Source organism: Apium graveolens, unplaced genomic scaffold (assembly GCF_009905375.1).
Source record: "Apium graveolens cultivar Ventura unplaced genomic scaffold, ASM990537v1 ctg2818, whole genome shotgun sequence".
Lineage (NCBI taxonomy): Eukaryota > Viridiplantae > Streptophyta > Magnoliopsida > Apiales > Apiaceae > Apium > Apium graveolens.
Window position 1 is genome coordinate 107,534 of NW_027417814.1, and position 12,557 is coordinate 120,090.

At 40.9% G+C, this 12,557-nt stretch overlaps 2 non-coding genes across 2 annotated transcripts; both read right to left on the bottom strand.

Moving 5' to 3' along the window:
* Nucleotides 1–1,017: 1,017 nt before the first annotated feature.
* On the bottom strand, nucleotides 1,018–1,124 carry LOC141700727 (small nucleolar RNA R71). Its single transcript, XR_012566473.1, has one exon. It is a non-coding gene; the product is annotated as a small nucleolar RNA R71 (small nucleolar RNA).
* Nucleotides 1,125–11,337: 10,213 nt separating this feature from the next.
* LOC141700728 (small nucleolar RNA R71) lies at nucleotides 11,338–11,444 on the bottom strand. The gene has a single exon (XR_012566474.1). It is a non-coding gene; the product is annotated as a small nucleolar RNA R71 (small nucleolar RNA).
* Nucleotides 11,445–12,557: the final 1,113 nt, after the last annotated feature.

Sequence of the window (12,557 nt, forward strand, 5' to 3'; positions counted from 1 at the left end):
ATCAGTTTCGTGTTGTTTGATTAGTGTCATCACCATTGTATGCTAAAGTGGAGAATAATAAGGCTACTGAATGAAGTAATTAATGAAGTTAGAATCCCATATCTGTCATATATATTAACTCAGTCTATCTTATTCTCGTAGTTATAATAATTAGCGTAATTCTTAGTTATAAACATTCTCACTATGTTAAAGTCTTGGCATTGAATAATAACCATACATTGTTGCTTAGGTGCGTAATTTAGATAGTTAACCAATACAGTCTCTGTGGGATTGAATCTGATTTATATCTTATACCACTTGCGAACGCGTATACTTGCGTGAATATTATCTCGTATTTTAGCGACTAACAAGTTTTTGGCGCCACTGCCGGGGACTTTAGTGTTAATTACTCGTTTATGTGTTTTCCATCGGTGGTCATTAAAGTTCATTAACTCGTACATTGTTACTTATTTATTTCCTTGTTTTATTTCAGATGATCTAGCGAGGGTGTATGCATACGCATTTGCGTACTCGTAAGAGAACACTGGATAAAGCCGAGGAAGAACTTGTGGTAGTTCGTAGGGAAGTTTTTGAGGAAGAAAAGAAGGTAGAAGAAGAAGAGAAAGTTGAAAAGCCAATTGTAGTAGCTATGGGTGATCAAGCAGAAAATCCAAAGGCTAGATGGACTATTATAAGTCTAAGATTAATGACATTCAGTCTAGCATCATTAGACCAGCCATCACGGCTAACACTTTGGAGATCAAGTCAAGCACGATCCAGATTATACAGAACTCAATTCAATTTGGGGGTTCTCCTATTGAAGACCCCAACATGCACATCAGGGATTTCATCAAGATTTGCAACACTTTCAAGTTCAATGGTGTGACTGAAGATGCTATCAAGCTGCGACTCTTCCCATTCTCTTTGAGGGACAAAGCTAAGTGCTGGTTATACTCTCTACCGGCAGGGTCTATCACAACTTTGGAAGATCTTGCTCAAAAGTTTCTCACTAAATTTTTTCCCATGGCGAAGACTGCAACAATCAGGAATGCTCTTACCCAGTTCGCGCAGCAAACTGGAGAATCTCTGTGTGAGGCTTGGGATCGATATAAGGAGATGCTAAGGAAGTGCCCATGCCATGGCATGCTTGATTGGATGATTACCAACTATTTCTATAATGGATTGGGTGCTACTTCTAGGCACATGCTTCATGCAGCATCAGGAGGAGCCTTGTGGCCTAAGAGCTACGATGAAGCTTATGAACTTATTGAATTGATGGCGCTAATGAGTACCAGAATCCTTCCCAGAGACTGACTCAGGGAAAAGTTGCAGGAATTCTGGAGTTGGATGCAGCAATTGCTATATCTGCCCAACTTAAGGCTTTGACAATGAAGGTGGACACTTTGGCTAATTATGGAGTTAATCAAATCTCTAGTGTATGTGAGCTTTGTGCTAGTGCCCATGAGACTGATCAGTGCACAATTTCTAATGAATTAGCTCAGTTCGTGAGCAACTTCCAGTGATCGCAGCAACCTGTGCCAGCCACCTATCATCCAAATAACCGCAATCATCCTAATTTCAGTTGGAGCAATGCTTAGAATGCGGTTCAACAGCCTTATCATCAGTATCCAGCTAAGCAGTACAACCCCCTGGTTTTCAGCAACCGCAGTATGCACCAAAATAATAACTCCAGCTGCAACAAGTTAATGAAAAATCTGAATTAGAGGAGTTGAAGATCATGTGCAAGATTCAAGCTGTTTCTATCAAGACCTTGGAAAATCAAATTGGGCAAATTGCCAATGCCTTACTAAATCGTCAACCTGGTACATTGCCAAGTGATACTGAGGTTCCAGGAAAGAAGGAAGCTAAGGAGCAGGTAAAGGCAATCACTTTGAGGTCTGGAAAGGTTGCTAATCCCGAACAAACTCAAGAGTTGACTAAAAAAGCTGGAGCTGAGAAAAAAGTAGAGCAGCATGATGAAGAAGTGGAACCAAGGAAGACTACTATTGAGCACACTCCTCCTGAGGGTAATACAGGGGAGAAACAGATCTATTCTCCACCGCCTTTTCCCAAGAGACTACAGAAGAAAAAGTTGGATATGCAATTCAAGAAGTTTCTGGAGGTGTTCAAAAAACTTCATATGAATATACCTTTCGCTAAGGCTCTCGAACAGATGCTAGTTATGCAAAATTTATGAAAGGAATTCTCTCTCAGAAGGTGAAGCTAGATGATCTAGAGATTGTCCCTCTCACGGAGGAATGCAGTGCTGTGCTGCAGCAGAAGTTGCCTCCGAAGCTTAAAGATCCAGGAAGCTTCACTATTCCATGTACTATTGGAAAAGTATCTTTCGACAGATGCTTGTGTGACTTGGGAGCTAGCATCAATCTGATGCCTTTGTAAATTTTTAAACAGCTGGACTTGCCTGATCCCAAACCAACTTACATGACCTTGCAGTTGGCCGACCGTTCTATTACATATCCGAGAGGTATTGTGGAGGATTTCTTGGTCAAGGTGGATAAACTCATCTTCCCTGCTAATTTTATCATTCTTGATTTCGAGGAGGATAAGAAGATTCCCATAATCTTGGGAAGGCCTTTTTTGGCAACTGGTCGAACCTTGATTGATGTACAGAAGGGTGAGCTTACAATATGAGTGTTGGATCAGGATGTGACTTTCAATATGTTCAATGCTATAAAATTTTCTACTAATAATGATGAGTGCTTAAAACTCGAGTTGGTCGAGTCCATGATCACATCCAAACTTGATCAAATGCTAAGGTTTGATGCCTTAGAAAAAGCCTTGTTGGGAAATTCAGACAGTGAAGATGACGAAGGTGATGAGAAACTGCAGTATTTGAATGATTCTCCCTGGAAAAGGAAGATCGATATGCCTTTTGAATCTCTTAGAGTGGAAGAATTGAGCAAGGCTTCCTAAACGCCTCAAGCCTTCTATTGAGGAAGTTCCCACTCTTGAGCTTAAGCCTTTACCTGAACATTTGAGGTATGATTTTTTAGGTGATGCATCTACCCTACCTGTTATTATTGCATCTGACCTTTCAGGTAGCGATGAGGAAAAACTTTTGAGAATTCTGAGAGATTTCAAATCGGCAATTGGATGGACTATAGCAGATATCAAGGGAATCAGCCCTTCTTACTGCATGCATAAAATTCTGCTAGAAGAAGACAGCAAACCTACAGTCGAGCAGCAAAGAAGACTTAATCCAATCATGAAGGAAGTAGTGAAAAAGGAAATTCTAAAGTGGCTAGATGCAGGGATCATTTATCTTATCTCTGACAGTTTATGGGTAAGCCCGATTCAATGTGTACCAAAGAAAGGTGGTATTATTGTGGTAGCAAAATGAGAAGAATGAGCTTATTCCTACACGGACAGTCACGGGGTGGAGAGTCTGTATGGACTACAGGAAGCTAAACAAGGCCACTAGGAAGGATCAATTTCCCTTACCCTTCATTGGTCAGATGCTTGACAGGTTGGCTGGTCATAAGTACTATTGTCTTCTGGATGGGTATTCGGGTTATAATCAGATTTGTATCGCTCTAGAAGATCAGGAGAAAACTACCTTCACTTGTCCATTCGGTACATTCTCCTTTAGACGAGTTTCTTTCGGTCTGTGTGGAGCACCATCCATGTTTCAGCGATGTATGATGGCCATCTTTTCTGACATGATTGGCCAGAATGTGGAAGTGTTCATGGATGACTTCTCAGTCTTTGGTGATTCTTTTGATGAATACTTGCAAAATCTTGGACACGTCTTCAAAAGGTACGTTGAGACCAATCTGGTTCTAAATTGGGAGAAATGTCACTTCATGGTACGTCAAGGCATAATTCTTGGGCACAAGGTTTCTAGTAACGGTCTTGAGGTTGATAAGGCCAAGGTGGGGGTCATTGAGAATCTTCCACCACCCATCTCTGTCAAGGGAATTCACAATTTTCTTGGTCACGCGGGTTTCTCCAGGCGTTTCATCAAAGACTTCTCAAAAATTTCGAAGCCATTATGCAGTATACTAGAGGAAGATGTACCTTTTAATTTTGATGACGAGTGCCTTGCAGCGTTTGAAACATTGAAGAAGAGTCTAATCTCGGCACCGATCAAAACTGCACCTGATTGGAATAAACCTTTTCAGATGATGTGTGATGCAAGTGATTATGCAGTTGGAGCAAATCTTGGGCAGAGGAAGAACAACATATTTCATGTGGTCTACTATGCTAGTAAGACCCTCAATGGTGCTCAATTGAATTATACTACTACGGAAAAAGAACTTTTGGCTATTGTCTACGGTTTGGAGAAATTTTGATCTTATCTACTTGGGACTAAGGTGACAGTGTTCACTGATCACGCTGCAAGTCGATATCTCGTCTCGAAGAAGGACTCGAAGCCTAGATTGATTCGATGGATTCTTTTGCTCCAAGAATTTGAACTAGAGATCAAGGACAAAAAAGGAACTGAAAATCAAGTTGTTGATCATCTCTCACGTTTAGAGAATCCTAATGCTACTTCATTGGATATGACATTGATAAATGAGTCTTTTCCTGATGAGCAGCTGTTTGGAGTGCAAGAAGAAGAGCCTTGGTTTGCAGACATTATGAACTACCTTGTGAGTAACATCATGCCTCCCGACTTATCTTATGTTCAAAGGAAGAAGTTTCTACATGAAGTGAAGTGGTATATATGGGATGAGCCGTTTCTTTTTTGCCAGGGAGCTGACCAAATCATCAGGATATGTATTCCTTACAGCGAAACGGGGGGGGGGGATCTTGCGAGATTGCCACTCAACGGCTTATGGAGGACATTATGGTGGAGAAAATACAGTAGCACGTGTTCTTCAAGCAGGTTTCTTTTGGCCAACATTGTTTAAAGATGCACATCAGTTCCTTTTGAAATGTGATCGATGTCAACGTGTGGGTAATATGACTAAAAAGGAGGAGATGCCTCTTAATGTGCTTCTCGAGGTTGAGGTCTTTGATGTTTGGAGAATTGACTTCATGGGGCCATTTGTCTCATCTTGCAATAATCAGTATATCTTGTTTTCAGTTGATTACGTATCAAAATGGGTTGAAGTTAAAGTATTTCCAATGAACGATGTGAAAGTCGTGCTTAATTTTCTTTACAAGCAGATATTCACAAGGTTTGGGACTCCAAGAGTTATAATTAGTGATGAGGGGTCATATTTTTGCAACTGCAAGTTCACTGCCATGATGAAAAGGTATAATGTGAATCATCGCATTGCCACGTCTTATCATCCTCAGACAAATGGTCAAGCTGAAGTATCTAACAGAGAGATAAAGCGAATTTTAGAGAATGTGGTATGTCCATCAAGGATGGATTGGTCTTTGAAGCTTGATGAAGCTGTTTGGGCGTATAGAACAGCATATAAAACTCTATTGGGAATGTCGCCGTTTCAGTTGGTTTATGGTAAGGGGTGTCATTTGTCGGTGGAGCTCGAGCATAAAGCTTATTGGGCTTTGAAGAATTTGAATCTGGACTTGGATGTAGCTGGAAAGAAAAGGATGTTTCAATTGAATGAACTTGACGAATTTCGACTTCAATCTTACGAGAACAATAAAATGTACAAGGAGAAAGTCAAGCGGTGGCACGATCGGGGTCTAGTGCTCAAGAAATTTGTGCAAGGGCAACAAGTTCTTTTATTCAACTCTCGTCTCCGTCTTTTTCCTGGAAAGTTGAAGTCAAGATGGTCAGGGCCCTTCATAATCAAAACTGTGTTTCCACATGGAGCGGTGGAAATTTTTGAGAATGATCTGGGCCAAGCGTTTAAGGTAAATGGTCAGAGATTGAAGCATTATTATGGTAATACGGCAACCCGCGAGGTGGTTAGTGCCGTTTTATAGTCCACTTGATCTCGAGATTCTACGTCGAGCTAGCGATATAAAAGAAGCGCTTCTTGGGAGGCAACCAAAGTATGTTGTATATTATTAGGCAAAGGAAGTAAGAAGAAAAGAGAAAAACACAAAAAAATCAGAAAATTAAAAAAATTCGGGGCCAAGTACAGAAGCTAGGTGCGCCCGCGCTGGCCAAGCGTGCGGCCGCGCCGTTTTTCCAGTAACCAAGCGTGCCCGCGCTGTCCCAGGGCACCTGCACTGTCCCAGCACGCGGCCGAGCCGGTTTTTCAGAATGTGAGCACGCCCGCGCTATCTTAGCACGCGCCAGCGCCGAGTCCCTGTTCAGAAAAAAATAAAAAAACATCAGTTTATTAGAGAAAATCAGGATTTTAATTCCAAAATCAATTCTAACCCGATTTTTACTCTTCCACATCCCATAATTCCCTCTCCTAATCAATTCCATTATTCCCATGATTCCCATAACCAATCCCACTTCTATTCCTTATCAAATTCACACCCCTCCACCTATAAATACATACACTTATACACAACTTCTCCACCAATTCACAAACTCTCAAACACATATTCTCTCTAAACACTTCAGTTTTTAGTCTCTCGATTCAATCTCGATGGCACCCAAAAGGCAAAGAACTCAAGTTGGAAGCAACGCCATCGATTCTTCTACTGTGACTGGTATGAGGCCCAGGTTCTCTACTCCGGAGGATGAGGAGGAGTACACGAGGCTTCTCTCGAGGCTTCTCTCGAAGCCTATTGCTAAGGAAAAGATGGTAGGCTGTTGGAGATGATTTTGGAGATGGGCTGGGTTCCTTTTTGTGAGGCTCCTGCTGCTGTGCCCATGAGTGTTATGCGGGAGTTCTATGCCAATGCCAAGGCGGAGAAGAATGGTTTTACGGTGTTGAGGGGGATGACTGTCGAGTATAGTGCTGAGGCTATCAAAATAGTGATTGAGCAGCCTGCGAGGAAGGTGGGCCAGGACATTTGGAATGATAAGACTCCTGAAGACTTCGACTTAGATCTGATCTTTGCTACTCTCTGTGTTCCTGAGACTCATTGGAAGTTCAAGAGGGGCACTACTGATTACTCCACGTTTCCTGCCTCATGCATGAACAGGTATGCACGGGCTTGGAACTTATTTATTTGTGCTAACATAATGCCATCTTCGCATGTGCATGAGATGAAGGTGGAGCGTGCTCGTCTGCTTTGGGGTATTCTGCAGGGTGATTACATTGATTTGGGGATGGTGATATATCAGGGGCTCCTGAGGTTTTTGAGAGGAGGTACTACTGGGGCGATTCCGTATGCGTCCATTGTGACGAAGTTGTGCGTAGCAGTTGGTGTTCATTGGACCACACATGAGCAGCTTCAGATTCCCAGTGCTCCTATTGACAGTTCTACGCTGCACAACATGCAAGAGTGGGGAGGAGGAAAGCCCGATCCTAAGGGGCTTGGTTACACATTTGATCATCTTCCAGGAGGTGTGCCCCGTGATCAGATGTATGCTGGTGGTACGCAGCAGGCAAGCCGAGTAGCTTAGAGAGCTCAGTATGGAGAGGAGGCGTGTCCATCGCGGTAGCAACAGCAGTAAGAGGAGGCAGCAGGATCAGATATGGGAGCTGGTTTGAGTTTGATGTAGTATAGGCATCTTGCGAGGAGGATGGATGTGATGCACGACATCCACAATCGGTTTGCACACGATCTCACCCAGGCACTTGGGATTGCATTTAGGGCCACTGAAGTTGACATCCAGTCGCCAGTTTTTGGTGAAGATTCCGTGTATCCACCTCCAGAAACACTTGACACTCCACTCGTTGAGGGTGATGATTCTGATCTTGAGTAGGTATGCCTGATTCCTTACTATTGTTTTCACTGAGGACAGTGAATATTGTAAGTTTGGGTGTAGTAGTTTAAGGAATATGTTTGTGTGAGTCTCATATAGTTTTCATGTTCATAATAGTTTAGTTCATATAGTTGCATATATTTTGCATATATTTTGCCATGTTTTTTTTATTTTGGTAGTTTTGTGATAGTTTGTTCATATTGTTTCATGCATTTGCATTATATTATGATTCCCTTAGATAATTTTTCCGATTAATTGGTGATATTGATGCTAGTGTAGTGATGTCATATTTAGTAATATTGAGTCTTATTGGATTGATTTGCATGCTAAAGACATTTGTATTTTACTAAGTCTTATAGGTTGCTACAGTGCTAGATCATAATCATGATTTGTTGGTCTGTCGAGGTTTAATTGCTTGTTTATATTTAGAATTTAGGGTATTCTCTTAATAATAAAAGACATGGATATTTAGAAATTAGAGAATTGGATTTCATTGCTAGTTGTGTGGCTAGGTGTCAAATCGCTAGTAGCCGGCTCATATTTTTATGAGTAGTCTAGGGTTGAATGAGATGGAGCGAAATGCACTCATTCAGAAATTGAGAAAAAAAAAGAATAAGTGTTATGTATAATTGATCACGACTGGGCTCTTTAGTACTCGAGTTATTAAGTTCTTTGGGAACTTTGTGCCTAGTGACATAAGGCTTCTATAGTCCGGGATCCGCTAAACTAACGCTCGATACATGGGTACTATTGTATAAGTCTTTTGTGGACCTCACTCATTGCACGATCAAATAAGCATATGTGTTTTGTTTTGTATGAATAAAAGCATGAATCCATGATTAACTCCGATATAAGAATTGAAGTGTTATAAGTTATTTTGAGTCTAGCTTTTATTCTGTTTATAAACTTGTGATTGTTTTGATAAGTAGTGAGTTATGATTGTCGATCTAGTTGCAATAGTATATCTGTAAGCATTTGCACACACGCACGTCTCTGGTGTGTAGATTGATTTGTGAGATTTGACAGATCTTTATGCGAATAATTGCATTTGTTGAGGTATGGCTAGTTTATTGGTTTAGTTATTCTTTGGGGATCGTTGCATTCATATTAGTTGCATTCATGCATTTTTATTTCTTGTTCTTTGAGCCTGTTTATGCTTGAGGACAAGCATCGATTCAAGTTTGGAGGTGTGTTAAGTGGCATTTATGACACTTATTTATGCTCTAATAAGTTTGAGTTGGTGTATTTGTACTCAAGTTATTTGTGTTTTAACGTGTTTTCAAGTGTTTTTGCATTTCAGGCTTTACTTCGTGAATCAGGTGAATTAGCATTGTTTTGATGCTGTTATGTGTGTTTAGGATGTGCTTGAATAAAAGCTTGGAAGATTGGCTCGAAGCTGCAAGGAATAAAGAAGATGAAAAAATAAAGTTTTGGCAGAAGGCAGGCGCGCCCGCGGCCGTGCCGGAAGTATAGAAAGTCAACACGCCCGCGCTGGTGACACGCGCGGTCGCGCTGGGTCGGGATAAACAAATCCTGATTCTTTTGCAATTGAAATTCTTGACTCCTGGGATGCATTGATAAGTGGCATTTTATACCACTTAGAACGTCTTATAATAGCTTAAATTGATGTCTTGAAATCAAGTATTTTGTGTATTTGATGCATTTTTCTAGTGTTTGTGCATTTCAGGGTATTACTTGCGTTTGTGGAGAGATATCATCAAGAATAAGCCGTGGCATGTGTTTGGCATTGCAAGTGGGAAGTTAGGAGTAGAATGCAGCAAAGCACGGGAGCAAAAACAGAGTATTTTCCAGAAGGGGTCTGAGCGCCCGCTCAGGTTTGCTGAGCGGCCGCTCAGGGATGTAAATTAAAATAATTATTTTTAGACTCCTAATTATGTTGAGCTTCCGACTTCTGAGATAGCTGGGTTTTGTGGGACTCCTATATAAGTAGTTTTCAGAGACATTTCAAGTGTGTTGAATTATAGTATCAATCGAGGAGCAAGGAGATAAGGAAGAAGACATTTTTAGCACATCGCAATGGAGAGGAAGCATAGTTTCTTATGATTCTTTATTTCGTTATAACAGTGGATGCTAGTTTTCTTTACTTTGAACCTATTTACTCTTGTGTCGTACTCTGGTTTAATATAAGTAGTTTATTTAATTATTCTCGTGTGTTATTATCATGTTTTCATATGAACCCATGATGACGATGAGTTTAATCATGGGCTAATCGTGATTATGGGGTCGTAACTGATTTACTATGGAATTCTTTAGTTAGTTGTTAATACCTTAGTGTGTGATGATTGCATGATATCTAGTATTGTTTATGCTTATTCGTCTTATGTGCGTCGCGAACATATAAGATTGGTTGTTAATCTCTTGTGAAGCAACAGTGGATCTTGAGGTTTAGAACTTGCCATGCTAGCATAGTTTCATGTATGTATATGCATGATTAGTGGGTAACTCTAACCATTTTACTTGCCCTGTGTAATCATAAGGATTAACTTGTGCTTAAATCATTATGTTGTCAAATTCTGTAGACATGTAGGGTCTCAACATAATTGATGCATATTCAACTTCTATCTTAATTGTGGATGTTTGGTAGAATGGTATTAGTATAATGAAAGTTGGCTTTTATCAGTTTCGTGTTGTTCGATTAATGTCATCACCGTTACATGCTAAGGGTAATAATAATAACTATTGAAGGAAGTAGTAATGAAGTTGTGATCTCATGTGTGTTTAATATTATTAAATCAAGTGTCAATTAAGTGCTTAATTCTCATAGTTAATTATAGTTAATAATTAGTTAATCAAATCTAAGCGTTATTGTCTTGACAATGAGAAGTAATTATACATTGGCGAGTAAGTGTTAATTGAACATAATTAGTCTGAGTCTCTATGGGAACGAACTTGAAAGTATTCTATATTACTTACGAACGCGTATACTTGCGTGTATTATTAGCGCGTGTTTTCCTCCTAACAAGTTTTTGGCGCCGCTGCCAGGGACTCGGCGTATTTGTTTAGTTTATGTACTTACCATCAGTGGTCATTAGGACTCATTGATTAAGACTTGTTACTTATCGTTTCCGGTTATGTTTCAGGTACCTTAGCGAGCGTTTATGCAAACACGTTCTTGTACTCGTAAGAGGACTTTAGATACGGCTGAGGAGACAGACGAAGTTCTTGGTATTCCGGAGAAGATAGATTTTGAAGATTCGGATACAGAAAGTGAGCAGAAAGAACCAGTAATCATGGGTGATCGTATAGTTCCGGCAGATCCAGCTCTTATGGACTTTTCTCGGCCTAAAATTGATGACATTCAGTCAAGCATCCTTCATCCGGCTATTCAGGCTAACACTTTTGAAATCAAGTCGTACACTATTCAGATGGTGCGGAATTCTGTTTCTTTTGGAGGTGATGCTACTGAAGATCCCAACATGCACATCAGGAATTTTGTCGAGATCTGTAGTACTTTCAAATATAATGGTGTGACTGATGAGGCTATCAAGCTGAGGCTTTTCCCATTCTCACTAAGGGATAAAGCTAAGGACTGGTTATATTCTGAACCAGCTGGGTCCATCACTACTTGGCAAGATCTTGCGCAGAAGTTTCTGGTGAAGTTCTATCCAATGGTGAAGACTGCGGCTATGAGGAGTGCTCTTACTCAGTTTGTACATCAACCTACAGAATCCATGTGCGAAGCTTGGGAGCGCTACAAGGAGATGTTGAGAAAGTGTCCACATCATGGTATGCCTGATTGGATGGTGTTCACTGGTTTCTATAATGGTTTGGGGGCCCAATCTCGGCCCATGCTTGATACAGCAGCTGGAGGCGCCTTGTGGGCCAAAAGCTATACTGAGGCTTATAATCTTATTGAGAGTATGGATGCAAATGAGCATTAAACCCCAACTCAAAGGATGATGCCTGGGAAGGTAGCAGGTATTCTGGAAGTTGATGCAGCTACAGCTATTGCAGCGCAGCTCCAAGCGCTATCTATGAAGGTCGATTCTCTAGCCAGCTATGGAGTCAATCAGATAGCTATGGTCTGTGAGCTTTGTGCAGGTTCTCATGCTACGGATCAGTGTTCTCTTGTTAATGAATCTGTTCAGTATGGGAACAATTATCAGCGACCGCAGCAGCCTGTACCAGCTACTTATCATCCTAACAACTGAAATCATCCAAATTTCAGCTGGAGCAATAATCAGAATGCTATTCAGCAACCATATCAGCAAGGCGTAAGTAAACAATTTAATCCACCTGGATTCCAGCAACCACAGCAGTATGCTCCAAGGCAATCATATCCTCAACAAGGAGGTGCTGCTCCACCTTCTAGTGCTGATATCGAGGAACTCAAGCTGTTGTGCAAAAGTCTGGCTGTTTCTATCAAGACCTTGGAAAATCAAATCGGTCAAAAAGCCAATGCAGTGCTCAATCGTCAACCTGGCACACTTCCCATTGATACTGAAGTGCCAGGCAGAAAGGAAGCTAAAGAGGAAGTCAAGGCTATTACCTTAAGGTCTGGAAAAGTTGCTGATGCTGAAAAAGCAAAAGACGGAGAAGCTGAAGTTGGAGATGAAGAAGCTAAGCAAAAGGAGAAAGCGGCGGAACCACGGAAGACTATTGTTGAACACACTCTGCCTGAGGGTAATACAGGGGAGAAACATCTCTATCCTCCACCACCTTTCCCAAAGAGATTGCAACAATAAAAGCTAGATAAGCAGTTCGGTAAATTTCTGGAGGTGTTCAAGAAACTTCACATCAACATAACTTTCGCTAAGGCTCTGGAGCAAATGCCTAGTTATGCGAAATTTATGAAGAGTATTCTCACAAGGAAGGTGAAACTGGATGACCTTGAGACCGTTGC